This window comes from Caretta caretta, chromosome 10, assembly GCF_965140235.1.
Source record: "Caretta caretta isolate rCarCar2 chromosome 10, rCarCar1.hap1, whole genome shotgun sequence".
Taxonomy (NCBI): domain Eukaryota; kingdom Metazoa; phylum Chordata; order Testudines; family Cheloniidae; genus Caretta; species Caretta caretta.
The window spans coordinates 2,416,063-2,438,089 of NC_134215.1; the positions used below are offsets into that span (position 1 = coordinate 2,416,063).

At 50.4% G+C, this 22,027-nt stretch overlaps 1 protein-coding gene across 7 annotated transcripts in view; it reads right to left on the reverse strand.

The window, feature by feature from the left end:
* The window catches only part of TNRC6A (trinucleotide repeat containing adaptor 6A), a 189,630-nt gene that overhangs the window by 136,564 nt on the left and 31,039 nt on the right, over nucleotides 1-22,027 (reverse strand). Inside the window, exon 1 of one of the 7 annotated variants that reach the window (XM_048865733.2) lies at nucleotides 19,422-19,566. The exons of the other annotated variants lie outside the window; for them this stretch is intronic. The gene's annotated coding sequence lies outside the window, so the exon portion shown is untranslated. Of the gene's footprint in view, nucleotides 1-19,421; nucleotides 19,567-22,027 lie in introns of those variants that run through there. 7 annotated transcript variants of the gene reach the window in all.

The following is a 22,027-nucleotide window of genomic DNA, read 5'->3' on the forward strand; positions in this document are numbered from 1 at the left end:
AAATTTACTTTTCATTATGGCCGCATTTGTGTCTGATTATTTGGATGTAATTTTGTGTGTGTGTGTGGGGGGGGGGGGGGGCGGGGGGGACACAATGGGAGACTTTTCTTATGAACAGCAGAGTTTTGAATGGCTGAACCCTGCTGGAGTCCCACCTCCGACACACAGACAGGGCAAGGCATGGGGAGGGACCCAAGCATGCACAGTGGGTGGGTGAAGCAGCTGGTCCATCCCCTCTCACCAGTAACACAGCAGGGGAATGACATGTGCTGGATGCCACTTGGTAGGCTGCAAAAACAGGTCTATGTCCAGCATCTTGCTAGGGGACGAGGGGGCTCCAGACAAGCCGCATGTTTCCGGTCAGCATGGAACCATAGCTGCCTATGCCGGGCACAGCCCCCCCAGATCAGCGTTATCAATAATCCCCACAGTGCCGCTCACCGAGGGGGGGCAGGCGCTTTACACCCAGGGATTAAAGTGCAAACCCGACCAAACCAGGCCTCTGGAGCACGGCGGAATAAACCCCTTTGGAATTTCAGCATGCTGCTAAATGCTCATGACTAAGGGACCTTGTTCAGAGCACCGCTGCCTCTCTGCCACCTCTCACCGCAACACAGCCCCAGGCTGCTGGCTCTCACCCGCTACGGGCCGCAGCCTCTTGTGAAAGTAGACAGTGAGCTCTGCCGAGAGCCAGAGCAGAGGGCGCTCCGAGGAACCAGCTAGGTCTGCAGCCTGGCAGACACCATGCAAACAATGGGCAGAGTAAGAAACTCCCAGCAAGCAAAGAGAGTGGCTCAGAGCTGTGAGGAGGCCACAGAGGGCATGGCTGGGACCTCTCATGCACCAGGTTAAGGCCGCTGGCTTCAGCAGAGTTGCCTTTTATTAACAGCAGGATAAGCTGGAGGCCCCGAGTTCCCTAGGGGAGAGATGGTCTCTCAGACACCTTCCCTTGCCGCCCTTCGCTGCAGCCCCCCCGGATTAATAAAACCTCACACAATGGCCATGTAACCCTTCTGCCCGGTGGTTAACAGCAGCAACAAGGCTGGGTGCAATATATTTAGAACTTCTCTGGGTAAATAACTAAACTGTCCTGAGCCCCCACCCAGCCAGTAGGGAGCACCCTAAGGACGCTACTCAAAGTAGAACTCAGAGGTGCTGCTCAGGGTACATCTTCACACCGAGGAGCTAACCCAGGTCCGGGCGCTGGGCTAGACTAGAGCATCCAGACTCCAAATCCAGACTTGAGCCAGACCTGAGTTTTCGTTTCCACGCTGGGGCTCCGCTCGCCCTTGTGAGGTGCCAGGACTTATCCCATGATTCTTAGCGCTGCTGCGCCACTCAAAGAATTGTTTCACGCGGTACTGTGGGAGAACGTGCATGTCCTTACTTGGATGAGATGAGTTCCCGGGACTGTGGCCCGAGGTCGTCACCTGCTCTGTGCCCTCTGAATCAGTGCTCCCGGTGTCTCCACTGGTCCCTCGACCCTCAGGGCCAATACTGACACCATCCAGAGTCAAAAGCAGCTGCAGCAAGAAAGCGGGCTCTGGGAACACCCAGTCCCCATGTTTGGTGAGTTGCTGGACTGAGAGGTGTGGTTGTTGGTCTTCCAGTACACAGTGCTGAGGGACTTAATTGTCCCCCTACACTGAGGTCCCATCCCGTGAATCCCCCTCTCTGCCAGCTTCTTGCAAATTGCCTCCCAGAACTGCAGATTTTGGGTATCCAAATTGTGGCTCTGACTGACCTCACAACAGAGACCCACCCAGAACCGTGGCAGCCACCTCTGGCCAGCTGGCAGCATGCTGGGAGTAGGATATCCTGGACGGCACCTCGGTTCGAGCGTTGTGAAAGCCGAGCAGCAATACAGCTGCCAAACGTGGGGGTTTAATGCTGAACCGGGGCCTATAAACTGGTAGGTGACTTCCAGGGTGGAAGGGAGTAGGAAGAGGGCAAGAAAATACGGCCCTGAGGGAATTGTGAGAAGGCATCGGAGGACTATCAGCACCTGAATTAGTCGGCCTGCATCCACACTGCAAAGGGGGCAGGTAATGAGCCCGCATGAAAGCAGAGCCTGAAGGAAGAGCTGCAGGGAAGACAGACCCTCCGGGCCACGGCACATGACCCACAAGCGCTCCTCTTGCTTCCCCACTGGCTCCAGCCGGCTCCAGCAGCCCGACAGCCGTTCACTCCAGCACTGGCAGGTCTGCTGGTAGGACTCTCTCTGAGCACGTTCCCTCGGTGTTGCTGCTGTCGTCCAGTCTCCTGGGGCGGTGGCTGAGCAGAGATCTCAGGGAGAGGCACGGAAAGCCAGGCTCTGGCCCTGCCGTACGGGGCAAGCTCTCCCCTCGGCTCCCAGACATTACAGGGGTGGACGGCAGTGATGGCGAGGATCACCGCACACACTGATGTGACAGCTTGTTAGTCTGTCCTGGAGGCTCTGCCCTTCCTTGCCAGGAGGAATCACAGAGCTCAACACGGACGAGCCAGTCTCAGAACTAAAAGAGGATAATGGAGGGGTTTGAGCCAGGCTTCCTCTGCCTACCCACCCTGCCCACCACCCATCTCTCACACACCTGGCTTGGCTCCTGCATGCTCACAGAAAACAGTAATGCACCGAGAACAAGCTCATGGTGCATGGCCCTGCAGCTCCTATGGCTCTGATAGGCTCCTGCATTCACCTCTTTGGCCATTCAGTGTAGGCGAAGCTCCTCATGGGGCATCCTTCATTTGCCCCACGGGTCTCTCAGACACCCAGCCAGCATCGGATTGAGGCGTTATAGTGGAAGCCCCGGCCCCAAGGAGCTGAGGATACACCGAGAGCAACGCGGACAAACACCAGGGGACTGAGGGAGACAGGAGGGCAGGAGCAACGCTGACGCAGGGTGCTGTGCATTCCTGTCCTCGGGTCGCTCCGCCGCAGGGAGCAAGGTTCCTGCAAGTACAGGCTCCAGGCTCCAGCCAGGCTAGCTGCACATCACTCGAGCAATGCGGCTTCCCACCCCTTCTCTTGGGAGATCACTTCCCAGCCCCATAAACCCTGCTGTGACACCCAGGCTTATTCCCACCTAGGACTCCAGGCTACCCCCTCCGCCCAGCTCTGGGATTGACACCCCTCCAATGTTCTGCAGCCATTTGGCTACTCTGAGGACTTGATCCCTTTCATCTCTCCTCCTTGTCACTTCAGCCCTGACAGCAGCTGACGTGGGTCTCTTCTCCAGTGTGTGTCTGGTCTGTATCCAGCACTCAGATGCTATGGCAATTACAGACAAATGCAGCTGCCCATGGGGTGACTTATACGTTACTGCCCTAACAGCGAGCACCCTGCCCTGAAGGCTTCCAGACTCACCTCTGTTGGGACTGCGAGAGGGGCAGGCGACAAGCCCTGAGAACAGTAACCGACAGCTCAGACAGCCTCCCTGGCAGGTCTAAGGAGAGGAACGTTTTCCCTAAGAGGTGACGGAGGTGCTCAGTTAATAAGATGTAAATGCCCTCTGTAATCGCACACTGGGGCTCTGCAGTAACTGAGTTAGTGGGGACTTTTCCGGTGCTGCCAGCGCATCAAACAATGCAGCCGCTTTAGGAGGTGGCTCTGATCCCACTTCTATTTATTAGTGTAATTCTATTACATTACTGGGGAACAGCTGTAGGCACCTGAATGTCGAATAAGGCCAGGGTTTTTTTTATTCCGCACTGGAAAGCTGTGAACAGCTGCCAGCCTTGCAGCAGTAGAGTGGTCATTTCCATCAGTCAATGTTTGCCATTCTTGACCTGACTTCCCTGAAAATCTCTTTTCAAAATCTACTCTGCCAGCATTTCCTTTCTAGAAATCCAGAGTCATGCCGCCAAAGGACAGCGATTCTAACAACCACCCACAGAAGCTACAATGGTAGCAGTGAAAGCAGTGTTCTAGGGACATTCCACCCACCCCTGCTGCCATAACAGCCTTTGGCAGGAGCCCAGGGCAGCCCAGGCTGCTGGATTCCTGGTACACAGGGCCGTGCAGGTGCATTTCACCCCCCTGGACCAGGTAAATTAGCGCAGCAGTGAAAGAGTTAACCTGGCAGCAGGCAACTGCCATTCATTCATCTCCACATCCGCGAATATGCTGTCACTGTATAGGCAAGCGGGAGGTTGGGGGGGCGGGGGAGGGTGTGTAACAAATTATCTCAAGTATTAATGACCCAGTGGTGGCGCAGAAGGCAGCAGGCCTGCCACTTTTAATTGAATGAAATGATTCTGCACCAAGTTCCATCATGTGGAACTTGCAGGGAACAATGGAATGTTTAAACATGACAGTATTTTACAGACAGCGCATTTCAGTTTAATTATTGTATCCACGCTATGGAGCAAGCTTTCCACGACACAGCGATTTATTCGCGCTCATGCGGTGGGTGTGCGAATCAGCCACCCAGCAGATATATATTGCCATGTAGATGTCTGTAACAATGGTTCTATATAGATAAAAGAAGCCAGGGTTGAAGCAAGCCAGTGTTTTATATGGTATTAAAAAGTCATCTAAGAGAAGACACATGGAGCAGTGTAGCACTGTGGTTCACAGCCATAATCACTGAAGCAACAGAAGCTAAAGCTTTAACAACCCTCCCCAACTGCCACTACCAGTGAACCTTTTACTCTGTTAAAGTAACAAAAAGCTGGAGGTTTACGCTGAGGATTGTCCCAGCAGCCTACGAAAGGAAGGCCCTTCTGTTGCAGAGTCAGAGGGGATGCGTGCTATTGATACTGCAGGAGTGTGAAAGCTTGTCTCCCATCCAGAATACTCCAACCTTTTGCTCCAAATTGTCTTAGATTTAATTACATCTACGTTCAGGGGGAGGAGAGGAGATGTGTGATTGGTTTTATTTGATAAATTATACCGATGTTTGATATCTTTATTTGTGGCCAGAAAAACAGGACAACACAGGCACACACTGTAGATATCAAAACCCTTGAGAAGACAAATCCCTCAATGCTAAAAGGGTCAAAAGCAGCACAGACCTGTTAGGGGAGGGGGTAATTTGTTGTTGTTAAGTTCAAACAAATGTAATAAAAGCCCGGAGTTTGGCTTTTTTAAATATACGGTCCAGATCTCCAGCTGGTTTAAACTGGCTCATCTCCGCTGGAGTCAACAGAGCTGTGCAGATTTACACTCATGGGGGCTCTGGCCCATCTATCTTTAACTAAGATTGTACATTTACAATCCTTTCCCTCGCCAAGGAGTCCGAGTGCTGGCTGGGCACGAAGAACTCCGAGCATAGGAAACAACAATTAAAATACAACACCACACCACACTGTTCAACCACAGCCAACCCTACTCGAACCTCCAGACAGGACAGTGGCACCCATAAGAGAGGTGCCGAGTACGGTCGGGCCCTAAAAAGGGATTGACACACAAAACAAACATAAGAATGGCCATACTGGGTCAGACCAAAGGTCCATCAAGCCCAGTATCCTGTCTACTGACAGTGGCCAATGCCAGGTGCCCCAGAGGGAGTGAACCGAACAGGTAATGATCAGTGATCTCTCTCCTGCCATCCATCTCCACCCTCTGACAAACAGAGGCTAGGGACACCATTCCTTACCCATCCTGGTTAATAGCCATTAATGGACTTAATCTCCATGAATTTATTCAGTTCTCTTTTAAACCCTGTTATAGTCCTAGCCTTCACAACCTCCTCAGGCAAGGAGTTCCACAGGTTGACTGTGAGCTGTGTGAGGAAGAACTTCCTTTTATTTGTTTTAAACCTGCTGCCCATCAATTTCATTTGGTGGCTCCTTGTTCTTATATTATGGGAACAAGGAAATAACTTTTCCTTATTCACTTTCTCCACACCACTCATGATTTTATAGACCTCTATCATATCCCCCCCCTTAGTCTCCTCTTTTCCAAGCTGAAAAGTCCTAGCCTCTTTAATCTCTCCTCATATGGGACCTATTCCAAACCCCTAATCATTTTAGTTGCCCTTCTCTGAACCTTTTCTAATGCCAGTATATCTTTTTTGAGATGAGGAGACCACATCTGTACGCAGTGCTCAAGATGTGGGCGTACCATGGATTTATATAAGGGCAAGAAGATATCTTCCATCTTATTCTCTATCCCTTTTTTAATGATTCCTAACATCCCCTTTGCTTTTTTGACTGCCGCTGCACACTGCGTGGACGTCTTCAGAGAGCTGTCCACGATGACTCCAGGATCTTTCTCCTGATTAGCTGTAGCTAAATGAGCCCCCATCATATTGTATGTATAGCTGGGGTTATTTTTTCCAATGTGCGTTACTTTACATTTATCCACATGAAATTTCATTTGCCATTTTGTTGCCCAGTCACTTAGTTTTGTGAGATCTTTCTGAAGGCCGGGCCGCGAGGGCTTCAGCTCGCGTTTTCGCGGCAGTGAGACAGGCCCCCTCTCCGTGGGCTCCAGGGCGTGCAACGCAGCCTGCAAGATGGCACCCATCTGAATCTGTTTCCTCAAACAATGAATGGCAATAACGATGGATTAATTCTGAATGCCGGGGAACGTTCCAGCACTCGCCTGGATCTAGCGGGACGGCCCCCACGTGCAACACTTTCCCTGCCAGCCCGGCTGGCTCCCTGCCAGCCCGGCTGGCTCCCTGCCACGCCTCTCCCAGCTCGCGCCTGGCAAAACAAGAGGTTCTAGTGTTTACAAAGCACAGTGACATTCCCGAGGTGCCTTTACACTCTGCGGAAGGCAGCACCGGCCAGGCCCCATTCACAGGGGAGCGAACAAAGAGCCAGTCTGACAAAATCCGGTTCTATTTATGGGTTTTGTTTCTTTTTTTTGTTTTAATTGAAATATCCATGGACCTGAACTGATGGTATTTGCACTGGCTGCTGAATTAGCAGAGTACTAGACTGTAACAATATAAAATATATATTGTTAAAAGCCACTTAAGGCTTTCTCTGGAAGGGCTTCCTGAGCCTTTGAACAAGAACCCAGGGGACAGTCCTTTATTACCACTGTGACCAGGGTCAATTGCTCTAGAACTGAGAAAATTATTTAGGAGGTGATCAGCCTATTAAACCATTAACACATACATTGCTTGAGCCGCTGATCTGGCCTCTGTCTCTGTTGCACTGTGTGTTTGCTTGGGAATTTGCTGCATTTTATTCAGTACATAGCTACATGCACAAGAAAAAAGACCAGATAACAGGTTTGCATTGACCAAGTAACAAAGGAAGCCTCTCATTTCTCAGGACTTAGTTTAACTATTTTGTTTTTATGCTTTTCTTACATGGTGTAAACAAAGCCAAAAATTGCAGGTCTTTAATCTACAGAGATTCTTCAGATTGTCAGAAATCAAATTTAGTTATTACCGTCAGAATCTCGATCTGTCTTTAAATGTAAGTGCTCGCACTGGAAATGCATGATGAACGAGCGGAGCCTCTCCTTTGAAAGTGATAAAGCATCAAATCTCAAAAATAAATGGGCTGTTACAGCTGTGGGCACCCTGTGGTTACAATACAGCAAGGAGAGGCAGATAGTGCTTTGGAGAAAGAGGGGCATTTATTTCTGCCTGTCAAGACTTGGGAAAGATGGAGAACATACAAGGGACAGAAATTAGTGTCTTAATCTAGTACATTTACGCTCTTCACTTTTTAAAATGCCTTTTGGCTAGTCATTTTCTTGCATCTGATGTTTTATTATCACATCTCTTATGACATTTTCAGATACTTATTAAATCAAGGCTGGGGTTTGCTGCTCTGTGTGCAGTGTCTGATAGCAAATTCCGAGACCAAGCGAAAAGGAGCGGGTGAGATGGAGTAAGCTGGGAGATACTGGGCCAGAGTCTGCTGTCTCTCACATTGGTATAAAGCTCGACTGGAGCTTTCCAAGGGCGTGACAGAGATCAGAACCTGGCCCAGTGCCTGTGCGCAGCAGGGGACGGAAGAGTTGGAGCGCACACATCCTGCAGGGAGCTGGGATCGCATGAGGCAAGGCAGGGGCTGTGCGGCAGCAAATTCCCGACAGAGTGAGGTGCTTTGGTTTGAATATCCATTGTCCGGTAGGTTGGTACCAGAAAGCGAATAATTTTCTTAAATAGTCAAAAAACTTTTCTGGCACATTTAATGCTGATGAAGTTGCCAGATTCCCCCCTGCGGGTGACTGGAATGAGTCCTCTTGTTAGGCCCACGTGGCCCTCTCAGCCTTCAGCCGGGGGAATTCAGTCTCCAGGCTAGTCAGTGCCTGTGGCAGAAGTGCCGTTTGAGACGTGAGCCCTTCCCCACTGGGACCGCGAACAAGACCCACCAAACACACCACACCTGAGTCCATCAGGGCAACAATTTTCCATCCTCACAGCCTAGGGCTGGATTTGAACCCATGCCTTACAGTGAAAGGGTCTTGTTGCCGCTTGCGCGCTGTCTGGAGGAGGTGGCTGGGCAAACAGCTCTTTGTTTAAAAACCATAAATAACGGTGTGGCTGAACAGAGTAATTGAAAAGGGAAAAGCCCTTTCTTGTGCAGGGGCACCACACAACATGCCAGACTGTTGGTCCCAGCCCGAGGCCCCGCCATAGCACACTGTAGACATGACAAGATTGCTTGTCTAGCAGGCTCTCAGCAGGGGTTGAGGGGTACAAGACTGCCCTGCACTCCCTCTTCTGGCCACTGGTGTATACTGAGTACACAACTAATGACCTGAGGGCTCGGCAGCAGGTGCCCTAGAAATTAAGAGCTCCCCTGAATAGCCTTCTGAAAGGAAGAGCTCTCCTCCTCCGGCGGAGTTAAAGCTGCTCCCTTGGACTGGTGGAATCCCAGGGGGTGGCTCCTGCAGGGCTTTGTGGGGGGCTTCAGGTCATCGTGGTTGATTGGGAAGTGTCTGGGCTCTTTTGCATCACACGCTTAGGCCTGGTCTGCACTACATTTGTTCTTAATGGATCCCACTGCCGCACCTGCTGGGGGATTGACGCACTGGGAGCGTGCGTGCAGACGTGGCTCCAAGCAGCTGCCAGCATTTCAACCGTGTCCTCCAGACCTGCTGCAAGCGACGGGTGGCCTCTGCTGGCATATCCACTGACGGCACCGTTGCTGGAGCAGGACCTGACGCAGACACAACCCATCCGTGGCAAGATCGCAGCCTGATCTTCAGCTGAAGGGAATCCCATAGCTAAGACCCCACCTCCTCCCACAGATGCTCATGGGGTCAAAGCTGAGCCCTTCAACCTACGCATCCCCACTGAGTATTGCTGCTGTGACGGGATGCTGAGAAACAGGAAGTCTGCAAGATTGCTGGGCCCTGCCCTATTTAAGAGTTGGGAGGTTTAGCAGGACCCAGAAAGGAACTGGCAGCCAAAGCAAAGTGTGGCAGGTTGGAGAGGAGTGTCCTGATGGGCGTGGCACACCGAGATGGCAGGTCGCTGCCTGCAGCCCCGAGCGCAGTCTCTGGGTGGCCTTCTGCAGCAGCCCCAAGGAGAGCATAGTGCATCAAGCCAGCATGTGGCGATTGGCACTGGATCACTGTCAGTGGAAGCCGAGCTCACAACTCCAGCCGAGCCCAATCATTTCCATGTTACTGGGACAGAGCCTGTCAGCTGCTCTCCAGCCAGGTACCCAGTTCACTCAGGCAGCAGGGAAACCACTTTGTTTACATCTGTTCGGAAGGAGATATAGCCCTGGGCCCACCCACATATTGGTGGCACGGACACCTTGATGTCTCGCAATCTCTCCTGGAACCTTATGCAGATGCTGAATAAAAGGCAACAGAGTCAAGACCAGAAAGACTCCACAAGCAAGGAACCTCAGTGAACAGAAGCAAAGATCCTCTGGGTTCTAGCAGCTTAAAGCGGCTCTGACCTTAGGGTCATTGCCCTGACAGGTGTGCAGCACCCTTGCAACCAAGAGTGTCAGCAGCTGCTGGCGGGTCCAGGAATCTTAGCCTGAACACTGGACCCATGCCCGCTCCACCAGGTCTTCAAGCATTGTCTCTGCGCCTAGCCTGGACATGGTCAAAGCTACAGGGGTTGGCCCGCCACCACCTTCTGGGTGACCTTAGTTGGGAGAGAGTTTAGGAACCAGGCAAAGCTGAGCAATATCATCAGCGTGGAGTGATGCCCCAGCACCAGTCAGGCCCTGTGTGTTTATGCATTAACAACATTGCCCCTCCATTTTGAAAAGACAGTAATCCAATTCCTTGAGTGGAGAAACTGCAAGGCCAGTGATCAAAGTATCATACATAGTATGTCAATCAATGGCCTGATTCTCCACGGTGTTACACTGACTTTCAAGGCCAGAAGGGGCCACATCAGTATGACCTGCAGAGCACAGGCCAGAGAACCTAGAGCAGAGCTTTTCGAAAAACACCCAGCCGTGATTTACAAACAGGCAGTGATGGAGAATCCAGTTGATCCAGTGGTTAATTGCATCCATGGCGTCAGATCAGCATAATGCACAGGAGAACCAGGCCCCCAGGACATTGCTATGATGTGCAAGCACCACGGCTCCAGGCAGCATTTGGTGGCACACCTGGCATATCGGCTTCACTCTCTGGTGCGGTGAAATCCAGTCTTCCCCTCACTCTCGGCACTGCTTGTTTACCTGCCTGTTACCTTAAAAGGCCACACTGCTGCTGTTAGAGAGAAAACTCAATGGAAACCCCCCTCCCGGAGGAGATCCAGTTTGGAGCAAATCTGCAGGAGCCCATTAGAACCCTGCAAAGCAGCTGCAACAGCAGCAGGATGAACGCAATCCTCGGTAAAAAGCGACTCTCCAATTTCTTATCCATCTTGTATCCCTTCCGCTTCTCTCCCCTTCGCCGTGCTGTGCATGGGGTACCGGCCCTCCCGCTCCCGGGCAGTGCTGCCCAGTCCAGTTCTCGAACAGCAGACAGCGAGGTTTCAACTTCTCAGCAGGATACTCTTCACAAACTCCAAACCCCTAATCCCATGGCTAACCCCCTGGGGGACGGCTGGCTGAGCAAACACTCCATTTGCTGGTTGCCTGCTTAATTACTGACCATTTGTTAACAGCCTTTGACAAATTAAATCTTAATTCCTCATGCTAATCGCGAAATGTTGTTCTCCTGGAGTCTCCTGCCGTTTACAGCTCCCAGCAGTGTCCCCTTCTCCCAGCCAATATGGCAGAAAGCAGCAGCAGCTCAGAGAGCCACGCAGTCAGGGCATGCCTGGTTCCACTCCCTGCCACACAGCAACTTTCAACTTAACGATGTTTAAACACAGATCTGTGCCTCCTCCTTGTCTGGGGAGGGAGGAGAGGAGAGTGCTGTCTCCATGGCCCACACACTCCTTGGCCTCTCTGTTGAGATCCGCAATGGTGTGTTGTGAGAGATTTATATTGATGGTCTATACAATTAAAATGTACTGCATGGTAAAAGTTGGCCACTTCTATATTTGCTGTCCGTATCCTCTAGCTGGGGCTGCTGGAAACATGGGCCAGGGAAATGCCACAGCCAGAACTCAGCCTCTCTCTCGAGTTCAGGCTTTTTTCAGACTTTTAAACTTCCTTGGTAAAACAACAAAACAAACATGAAACCTCCAAGCCCTCCACTCTGTGGCACCGGGAAAGCTTCCCAATTAGAAGTAGCAGCAGTAACTAGGAGCACTGAATACACGTCCTATGGACTGTGAAATCCGTAGAATCAGAATACATAGATGGGGACCGGGCTGTGTGTACATTTATTTATATGAAAAATGATCAAATGTATCTGTAGTGAGTTTCAGGGCTGACTCTGGTCACATAAGGCAGAGCAACTCTTAAAATTACAGAACCAGTATTCTGCATTTTGCGGTTTTTTGGCTGAAACAATACAAAGGATTTTGGGACATGGGGGTCAAAGGAAGGAAAAATGGGGACTTTGAAGTTATGGAAGACACAGGGTGGTTTTGGAGTCACTGAAGGTTTTGAACTCCCGATTAGTCTGCTGTAAACAGGGAAGAATGCAGGCAGCCACGGCAAAACCACAAAAACTAGGGGGTTTGGACGCCGTACTGCCCCCAGACCCTGCAGACTCAGATGGGAAGCCCCAAGAGAACAGCTTCCTTGGGAAAGACATGGGACTGCTGGTTCCAGGACGGCGTGGAAATACAGCGAGCACATGCACCTTCCTTGGGTACTTGGCACCACTGGTTTCAGGGGCAGCAGGGGGATGCTTTATTCAGATATAAGAGAACAGGATCAAATGCTAGATTCCAAAAATGAGTGCCGTCTCAGGGTGGAACATTAAGAGGGTAGGTGGCCTGTCCCTGCTTTCCCCTCTCACGCTTGTTACCACCTCACCTACTCCTGTTGCTCACCCAGAAGGGAAAGCAGCGCTGCTGAAACCGGGTTCTGCAACGGGAACGGATGGCCTAGAAATCAGCAGTAGAAAATCAGACCCATCAGATCACTGAAAAGCTTTGTGCTCAGTGGGGACGCCCAAGGTCAAGTGCACCCTATAACAACAAGAGGCAGATTGCCTAGTGCTCATTAGTCGCCCATCAGCGAGCTGGGCCATGTGACCTCTCACACTAAGTGCTTAGTGCCTCTTAGTGCTTCTCTCCCCCCTCCCCCAGTTATCCAAATGCCTCCACAATGGCCGGGCTCGAACAGGGACCCGATCTGATTGATAACTAAAAACTAACAAAAAACTCAGGAAATGCAACTAGCTCCAAACCGGCCGCCAAAACGAGGGTTTCCCCTCATTCCTCCCTCTGCTGCTCGCTGGTTGCCACGAGAGAGAATGAAGCAAAATTCGGTTCGACTGGGCAATACACAAGTTACTGTGGGAGCAAGTGAAGTGTGGGGAGATTCTCCCCTCACAGCCCCTGGGGAGGGCGTACCAGCCCCAGCTCCTCATGCTGGCCTAGAGCTCAGAGAGGGCAGAGTTTGAGTGGCTTGCAGGCCCCCTGAACGCAGTGGGGTGGTTAGGGGGAGGCATGTCAGCACCACCTCCCTGGTACAGAGCAGCAGGCTCCTGACTCCGCTCCGAGTCAAGAATGCCGGGCCTGCCCTCCCAGCCTGAAACACACTTGCTAAAACACTACCATTAACTTAACGTTTACCTACAAGGAGAAATATTTTCTTAGCACTGGCATTTGATACAAATGGGGGAGTCGAACTAAAGGCTGCAGCCCGGGTTTTGAAAAGGGGAAGACTTTACATTGCAGTCTCAGATCAGGGAGCCTTAGCCAGGGATGTACAGAAGGAGAGAGAGAGAGAGAGATACGCTTGAGCTTTTTCAATGAGTTGCCTTTAGACTCTAGAAAGTAAGGGACCAATTCAGCGAGAAAGAGGGGTTCCACTAGGTGGCATTTTTATAACACAGCTCCCTCTAGATGTGATGTCGCTCCAGTGTGCGGACCAACGCACAAACCAGACCCAGGGAAAATTCCAATACACCTTTGTTTATGAATGGGCCCATTTCCAGATGCATTCCCCTTGCTCTGGTTCGCCTCATGGGCTATTTCATTTATAAGAGAGGATCCTTCTTAAGTTAAATGCCCTTTCACTTACAAATGCAAAATGAATGCTTTGTCTCCAAAAAGAACGAGACCGAAAATACAACAGAGCTTTACGTTGTCCCTGGTTTTAGGGCAGGGGAGAATACAGAGCTCTGTGGCACCTTGTCTGAGGCAGGGAAGATAACGTAGGAAACCAGGTACAAGAAAAGCATCTGCCAGAGTGGTGAAAGAACAAGCTCTGCACCCTCCGGCAGCCAAGGCAGCAGGCCGTGGGGAACAGAGAGCAGGCTTCGGAGTCAGGCATAGGTGACGGAGGACATGAAGGATATAAGCTGAGATTTGAAGAGAGGAAGTAGCAAACTGGCTGGGGTGGGAAGGGTATCACATATACAAGCAACTTCCTCCCAGCTACGGGGAGTATTAGCCTACAGAGGAGGCTAAATTGGAGTGGTGCACTGGGCATAAAAGAAGGTAGATGTGAGGCTACTGATCAGCTATGGAGAGAGTCTGGATTTTGAGATGAACAGGAAGCAGGGAAGGGGATGGACAAGTGTGATCGGTTCCCATTTCCTGCTGGGAGTCCAGTTTGGCTACCAGACTGCGGCTCCCTGGGTTTTCAAAGAGCAGAGATTTAGAAAGAACACAAAATAGGGGGGAAGATCTTCGACATAAGGCGGGAACAAGGATTTGGCAGAGGGAAAGCAAGACACATTCTAGCAACACTCCAGAGATGGAGGTTTATAGGGAGCAGAGAAGTGGGAGGAAAGAAATTTCTGGCCGGGAAAGAAAATGTACAGTTTGAATTAAAGCGTGTGAGAGGGGAGTTAAAGACCTGGGTGGAAGAATGTGACCCTCTGGAGCATTTAGTTGCAGAACGCTCTGGTGCACCCAGGAGATGGTGGAGTTGAGAGACAGGCTGATGGAGTAGAGAGCGGAGGGCAGATGTGGGCTAGGATGTTGTGACAGGCTATGCAGACCTTCTGGCGCCTCAAAGGGGGCCCTCATCATCCTGGCTCTCCCTCACCTCAGACACTTTGTCTTGCAAAGTGAGGCAACATCCAGAGGAGCAGGGAGAGCTTGGGCCCAGAGGAATCCTCTCGGGGCCTCAAGGGGCAGGAGGCTGCACACAGTTAGGAGAACCTCCCGTAAGGCAATGGCTGCTGCTCTGGGGAGACCCGCTCTCCACTCACTCACAGAGGTTTCTCAAGAACGCACCTAATGTCTGTGTTACTTGGTGGTGGGCTGGGGCCTCTGCTTGATTCAGCAGCCAAGAGCACCTGTGACGCTGGTGTCTGGAAGCACTTGGGGCCGCTTCAGGGAAAGGCGTCACCTGCGTTTGCCACAAGACTCTCTGGAACTGGGCTTTGCTACAGGAGCAGCCTGCACAGACACGGCCTCCAAAGCTGAAGTGAACAGTGACTGTGGCAGCAGCTGGAGAAGATGCTCCAGGACAGAGCCGTAACCTCAGTTTCCCACAGCAGAGGAAGCCAGGGCACAGTGCAAAGCATCCACTGGAAACAACAACAGAACGGGAAGAGATACAGGATTCAAATCAGGAGAGGGGTGTTCAAGAGACAACATCTCCTACTTCCAGGTGCTCAAGGACAGAACCACTGATGGTACCAAGAGCTGCACCAAGATCATAGAAGAGGAGGAGAGAGAGAGGGACCCCACAGGTAGACCTGAGTTCATGGAGATGATCCAAGAACCAAGGGGAGGAAGGAGTTATGGGTATCTCACAGATGGGTCATCTCTGCAAGCAAAACTCCTTCTGTCAGCTCACAGACAAGGATGGGAGCCCCTGCACAGGAGCCATGTGACAGCCAGCTCACCACCTCTCTTTCTCCCTGGAGCCCAGAAACCCACTTTCTCTAGTTCAGCATCACTGGCCCCAGGCACTTTTCTATTCTACACCACCTCCCCTGTCCCACCCTGCACTGCGGGCCTGGGGTGGGGAAGAGGCAATCTGCTCAGGAGAAAAGAGACCGAAGGAAGGCCCAAACGGGGGGTGGGTGCACCATCAATAAGGGCAGGATCAGAGACAGAAAAATGATTTATACAGCACCATACAAGTGCCCAATGCTTAGCAGGCAAATCAGAGCCCTGATTGTCCCCAGGCAAGTTCAGAATTTCAGGGGCAGACTCTGCCTGGACCTTACTCGGACGTGCAGTTTGGAGGGCATGTGGCCAAGAAGTGTCCTCCGGGTGGCAGGGCATGGCCTGCATCAGGGCCAGGCAGCGTTCCAGTTCCTGTGCTCCGTGGAGAGGCGCCACTCCCGGGGCACCTCTGGTGCAGAGAGGGGCTAGGGATGGCCGCACTGGGTGGATGGACTGTGTATGCAGGGGGCTTGCTGCCCTCCGAGGAGTAATGTCTACAGATCTGTTTCCCCTCTGGGGATGGTGCAGCCCCATACCGCCCCCAAAACCAGGCTGTGATGACAAGGCACAATGGAGCCCTAAGGTAAAACATCATATGACAACTGTTGGATACAAACACTGTAAAGCAGGGAAACTGGCAACATTTCTGCGCCTCTCTCATCAGCTCTCATCCCGGAGTCAATGGCAGGAACAATTATGAGGCCCATCCACGTTGGAAATGTTAGAACAACTCACCCACATATAAAGGGCTTTTGGAGAACCATGGACGCCTTCCACCATCAACACACAGAATGACATGAGCCAGCTAAGAGCCATGGACTCCCCTTCTTTGATCCCCGAAATGGGTCTCTCACAAACCAGACCTCTAGCCCTGTCGTGAGCATGTGCAATGCTCAGAGTGGGACAAGTGCTGAGGCTCTCACTCAGAGCCCTGTCCTTGGAGTGACCACTCTGAACTCACTGGCCCCAGTGGGACAAGGTGTACGAGCAGGCCCTGCAGAACCGGGTCCCGAGGGTTTGCTCTGACCCAGGGCTTGCTGAAACAAATGGGAGTTTATCCCCGGCAAGAAGTGAGTACAACATGCACCCTTTGAATCTGACCCACTGATCAAGATACTTTACACTTCCGGGGAGACTTGGGCCAGAGGACCGCCCCCTGCCCCCACTTTATAAAGGTCAGTGTATCTGCGGAGCAGCCGGCGGGGTAGAGAAGCAAAGGCTCAGAGTGGTTGCGTGACTTGCCCCAGGTTAGTGGGGGGCTCAGAGTAGAAGCCAGGTGTCCTGGTGCGCAATGCCCAGCTCTCCCCACTGGACTCATTAATACTAATTTGCTTCCTACCAACATCTCATAAGTCTGGTTAATTTATATGCACCAGAACGAATGAAAGGAGCTCGTGTGTGTGCAGGAGGCTGGAGTTCATAACAGATCCCCACATTTAGGCCCAGAAGTGCAACCAGTTGTTCATATGTGGCTCTGACCCGAGAGTGGGGGTTTATAGTAATCTCTGGAAAACACAGAGCATTCCCCCTTTCCGGGACAATTGGTAGAGCCTGCAAATCTGCAGATACCCGCTTTATATCTGGGGATCTCCACGTCCGCGGATACAAATTTTGTAACCATGCAGGGCCCTAACAATTAGTATTGCTGTGAAAGGGATCGTTACAACCGCCTGTTAGAGTAGGTGTGCAGTTTGAGTTACACCTATAATCCTCCAGCTCGGCTGGACGCCTCCCCGAGTCCACTACGCATAGGACGAAAAGGCAACAATTCAAATACTGTTTCCCTGCATCCTTGACCCGAGTCTGGCACACCTACAGCTAGTGGAGGGCATGAGTTTATGCTGCAATTCCAGTTACATTCCCATCACTGCACTTTGAAGAAGTCCAGATCCCAAAACACCCAAACAATTTATAGCTAGAGAATAATGTCAAGCTTTAAAAAGACCTATAGATTAACGACTGAATGACTTGAGCCCACAGGTGTTTCCCCCAAGTCCTACCAGGCTGGTATAGCTGAAGGTAATGATGCTCTGATGCGTCTTGCAGCAAGTTTGACCTGGGTTATCTCCCTATCGGTGCTAACCTTGGCACTATCTCCCTATCGGTGCTAACCTTGGCACTCAGTGGCATTACCTTCCCTCACTTTTTCTCTTTTTCAGTAATGTTGGGGAATGGTCAGACGGAAGGTTTCAATGGAAGGAGAATTTCCTGCTCCTGAACAATTACAGCATAATTTAAACTGCAGACAAATACGCTGTATTTGAACAACACCCTATTGGGAGAGCTCAGGAAACCAGCCCGTGCCTGGGACTTTTGGGGGCATTTCTGCCAGATAAGAGAAAGTAAGATTTGGGGTTTGACTTGGGGTTTTTTGGAGAGGAGGGGGACGCTGTTGGTTCGTTTTATCCTTTGTTCACTGGCACAATGCTGAAATTCCACAGATTCATACAAACAGCAGAAAGAAATGATTCTCCAGCAGCGAAGCCGCAAAAGTCATTCCTCTGCGACTGATTTAAAGGGTCACATTTGTGATGGCTGGCAAGTGTGAGGAAGAAGCAGGGCGGACATGTATGCCAATTAAAGAGCTTGCATAATTCATACCCCAAAATGGAAAATCCTGACTACCAACATGGAGCCTTATTTACCTACACAGCAGCAGACTGCGTTGGAGGGAAGTGAATGTAAAACACAATCAAAAGCTCTGAGCAAAGAAAGTTGATTGGCAGGAGCATTCAGCAACGCAGAGAAATCCTCCTTTGTTGCAAACATCTTTAGAAATGCCTCCGTAACATATGGCTTCCCTCACTGACACAGAGGGGCTAATTATTGCGCAGGAATGTCCCAGGTATTAAATATGGGATCACTACACTTACAATGCCTCACCAGAAAGACAATTCACATTCAGTGCCAGCTCCAAAGAGCTTCTGCAGAGAATTAGTTCAAGGACAAAAAAAAAAAAAAAATGTTACTAAGGCTGAAAACTGAGGTGGATCCTGCTGCTGCTGCTCTGATCTCAGCCCATTGGTTTCCCCGTATCACTAACTGTGCCTGATTCATTTTACTTTTCTCTCTTATTTCTCTGCCTGCAATAAATGGGGAACAAAGGCGTATGCCTGAACGGGAGCAGTAATTCATCAGCACCCTTCAGAGCCTGCATGAGCTGCCCTCTCCTCAGCGTGGCTGCCAGTTGTACCAGACACTAATTCAGCCGAGCCCTCTTTTCCCATGGTCTCCACGGAGATGGCAATGGACTTGCATCCTAATGAAGCGGTGGCTGGTATCGCCTAAAGCCTGCAAACCTGGGAAGTGGGTCTCTCAGGGTCCTTTTAAACTTGGACTTGGAGCTGCGCTGGGAATGGCACTCAAGTAATTAAAGATGCAGCCTCTGTTCTTTGCTAAGTACATTTGCAGGGCAGTTCATTATTCTGCAGAATCAGCCCGAGCAAATGAGCAGCCCCACCCCTTGCAGGGATATTACTCAGGAGGAGCGCCGAGACACTGACTAACTTGCACTTTTATTTCGGTGCTGCTGGGACCATTTAATGCCGAAATAAAATGAGCATTGTCTGCAAACTGCCACTTCAGGATGACCGCCCAGCGCTGACAGAGCAGAACAATGTCCGCGACCAGCATGGATCACCCCTGCTCCAACAATTTGTCACCAAGAGGCACCCGGATGCGAAATACAAAAACCAGCCCCACACAGGAGAAATAATTTTGATCCCAACATCAGAGCACTAACAGGCAGCGGACGCGAGACAGTCTATCTGATTCCCAGATGGAAGCATTCCATTGCAGAGTGTCACAATGTTGGCATCGATTCAGTCACTAGGACTGTGCCATGGAGGCTCCACGGAGAGAGAAAACAGAAAATGGACACCAAAAAATTAAACAAAATTAAAATCCCCAACCCGGAGCCTTCCGCTAAAATGTAAAGACATGCTTCATCTGCAGTGAGGCATGCTCATCTCCTCTCTCCTGGGCTTGACAGCAGATCCCATGGAGAGGGCGCCTTCACATTTATTTGATGAGATTGCACGCATATTTACACTTGGCTTTGCACCATGCATGCTAATGAGTTACTCCAGGAAAGCTGCGCAAATTAATTGCTCAAAGTATCCGTTAACTTACCAAATTGGGAGTCGTGATGCAAAATGAGAGGGCAGGATTTTGTAGCGCACTTCTGTGGCACGTTGCTACCCAGGTCTGGCAGGCGATTTGTGGCAGGGAGCTTTCTAAACCTACAGGATCTCTCAAGACTAAAAGGTAGGGACTGAGCTATAAAAGGGCTGGTGAAAAAAAAGGAGAGAGAGACCTGCTTATATTTTTGTATTTAAATTTTTTTTTGAGCTCACGTAGCATTTAGGGTCACATGCTGCCTTTAGCATCAGTCTGTACGGTCACATGATTGAGGTCATGAGTCATGTGACAAGCAAACCTGATGACGTGCCACTAAGAACCATTTAGAATCAACCCTAAAAAACTTAGTTGTAAAAATTTAATTTATAACCAGTTAATGAAATAATTAATTTTGAAGTAGACGTCTAACCTTTAGAATGAAATTTTTTGGAGGGAGGGGCAGGGGAAAGACGCGAATGAAATGCCAAGATTTCGATGAATATTTAATACACCCTCCTCGCAAGCTCTCCTGCAACTTGGAGCCGCGCCAGCGTCATTTGAATTCCATCCTTTGTTAATAACTAAATTGACGCCTCTGTTGCTATTCAATGTTTGCAGCTCTATCAAGCTGTAACCTGTCACACAGAATACCGGAGGAAGCATAACTCAATAGAGCCCACATCCATGTTCAACCCATACAGCACCCGGTCCATACAAAGCAGAGGGCACATCTGTCCTGCAGACATTCTTCAGTGGGGCGTGGGGTTTCCCCCTTACTGTTTTAACAATACACTGAACGTAACCAACAAAATTAACAGGAAAAGGTGCAATTTTGAAAACAGCATTTTGTATTATTTGTAGGTTTTTAATTAAAAAAATATATAAAATATCCTGATCCTAGACATAAAAATCTCCCCAACTCCCTCTACAAATTATAAATCACCTCATGTTCCCAACTCAAGTTCCTGCATGGACACTTGCAGGATTGCTGGTCAGGCTACAGCAATATATACAACAATCACAGCAAAACCAGCAGCAGCCACACAATGAACGTGAACTCTAGAAAACAGGGAGTAGAATCCCGGTGACAGGTGACTTGTTCCACAATTCAGTGACCAGGCTGCACACACATACAACCACCTCATTCAATTTTAAATTAAAAAATTAGTTTTACACATGCGTGTAGACACAAAATCACATCACTAAATACTAATAAGATTTTCCTTGTGAAAATCAAGCAGCAGATCAGAAACATTCTCATCTACCTGGGGGAAATTTAGATATGGACCAATTTATACACTAGGGTTGGTTCTGAATGCAGATAGCAACGAAGGGAGACCACATAGCTTGCTGTGGAGCAGCCAGGATGCCAAGTCTCCGATAGCCATCATTACTTCTCAATTAGTTTAACTAATTGGGCTATAGCATCAATGTAATTCGCTTGATTCCCCTAAACCATTAATTCACATGCAGGACAAATATATTTTGCAGTTTGCTGCACAGTAAGCCCATGCAGGCGGGTTCATTTGCATTCCTGGCACACCGACAGACGCTGTAAATAGGTGTCTGCAAAGCTGGGCCGAGGCTCTAATGAAACACAGCAGAGGGAACAGGCGGCTGGCGGCATGCAGGGGGTGGGGGGGACCCAGTTTTCATTTTGTATTAAATCAGCCGCATGCGGTTCAGGGAAATACTGAAATCCTAGGTATCAGTAGCAGGCGGTTTGTGGCCACCTTGCCCTCGCAGGGTTATAACGATCGTGTTCTTCGCGAGGCTCAGAAAGCGGCAGGTCGTGTGGAGCACATGCGGCCAGCTAGCCAAGCCTCTTGGTTCAGGGGTCAGAGAGGGAAGGGTAGGGGTGGATGTAATGCCACTGAGGAGGTGCCTTTCATTTTCCTAATAGGAGCAAAGTTCGTTTCCATCAGTTAATTCCTTCTGCGTAGTTACTCATGTAACGGGCTTGTCGGGCTTCCCGAGAGCAGCAAACGGGCTGGAGCCTGGAGTGAACAGAGACCATTCCACTGCCTTGGCAAGATTAATTGTTGGGGAGGAGCTGAACAAGGGTGCTCCAAAAGGTATCATAAGGGGGATGCAGCTGTGACCCAGAACTGGAGCCAGTCTGTGTCAGAGGGGAGCTGAGTCTGTGGGGGAGAAGGCAGAGATGCTTGAACTGGAGCCAAGACCCCAAAGAGGAGTCACGAAGAGTGGGAGTTCAAACGCAGCACAGACGACAGCTCGCAGCACTCTCCAGGAGGAGAGCAGGGAAAGCAGTGAAAAGAAGCTGGGGCAGGTTAGGGGGAGTTCAGCTCAGGCAGGAGGCCGGCGGCACGGTACCCCGCGAACTGCCCAGAACTACTTGCTGTGGTGCCAAGTGGTTTACGGACATACCTAGCCTGAGCAAGTCACGGTTCTCAGGACCCATGTACTGCAGGGCCGGGTGGCTGAACAGATGACTAAATAAGAGACAGAAGACTCAGAGCCATGACTTATAGGAGACACACAGTGGCAGGATGGGAGAGTGGCTCAAGTGGCCAAACACATACATTCATTATTTTACCTTTTGACTTCAGCCCTGTGAACCACAGAATTCAACTCCTCTTGCTCTAAATACACAGACC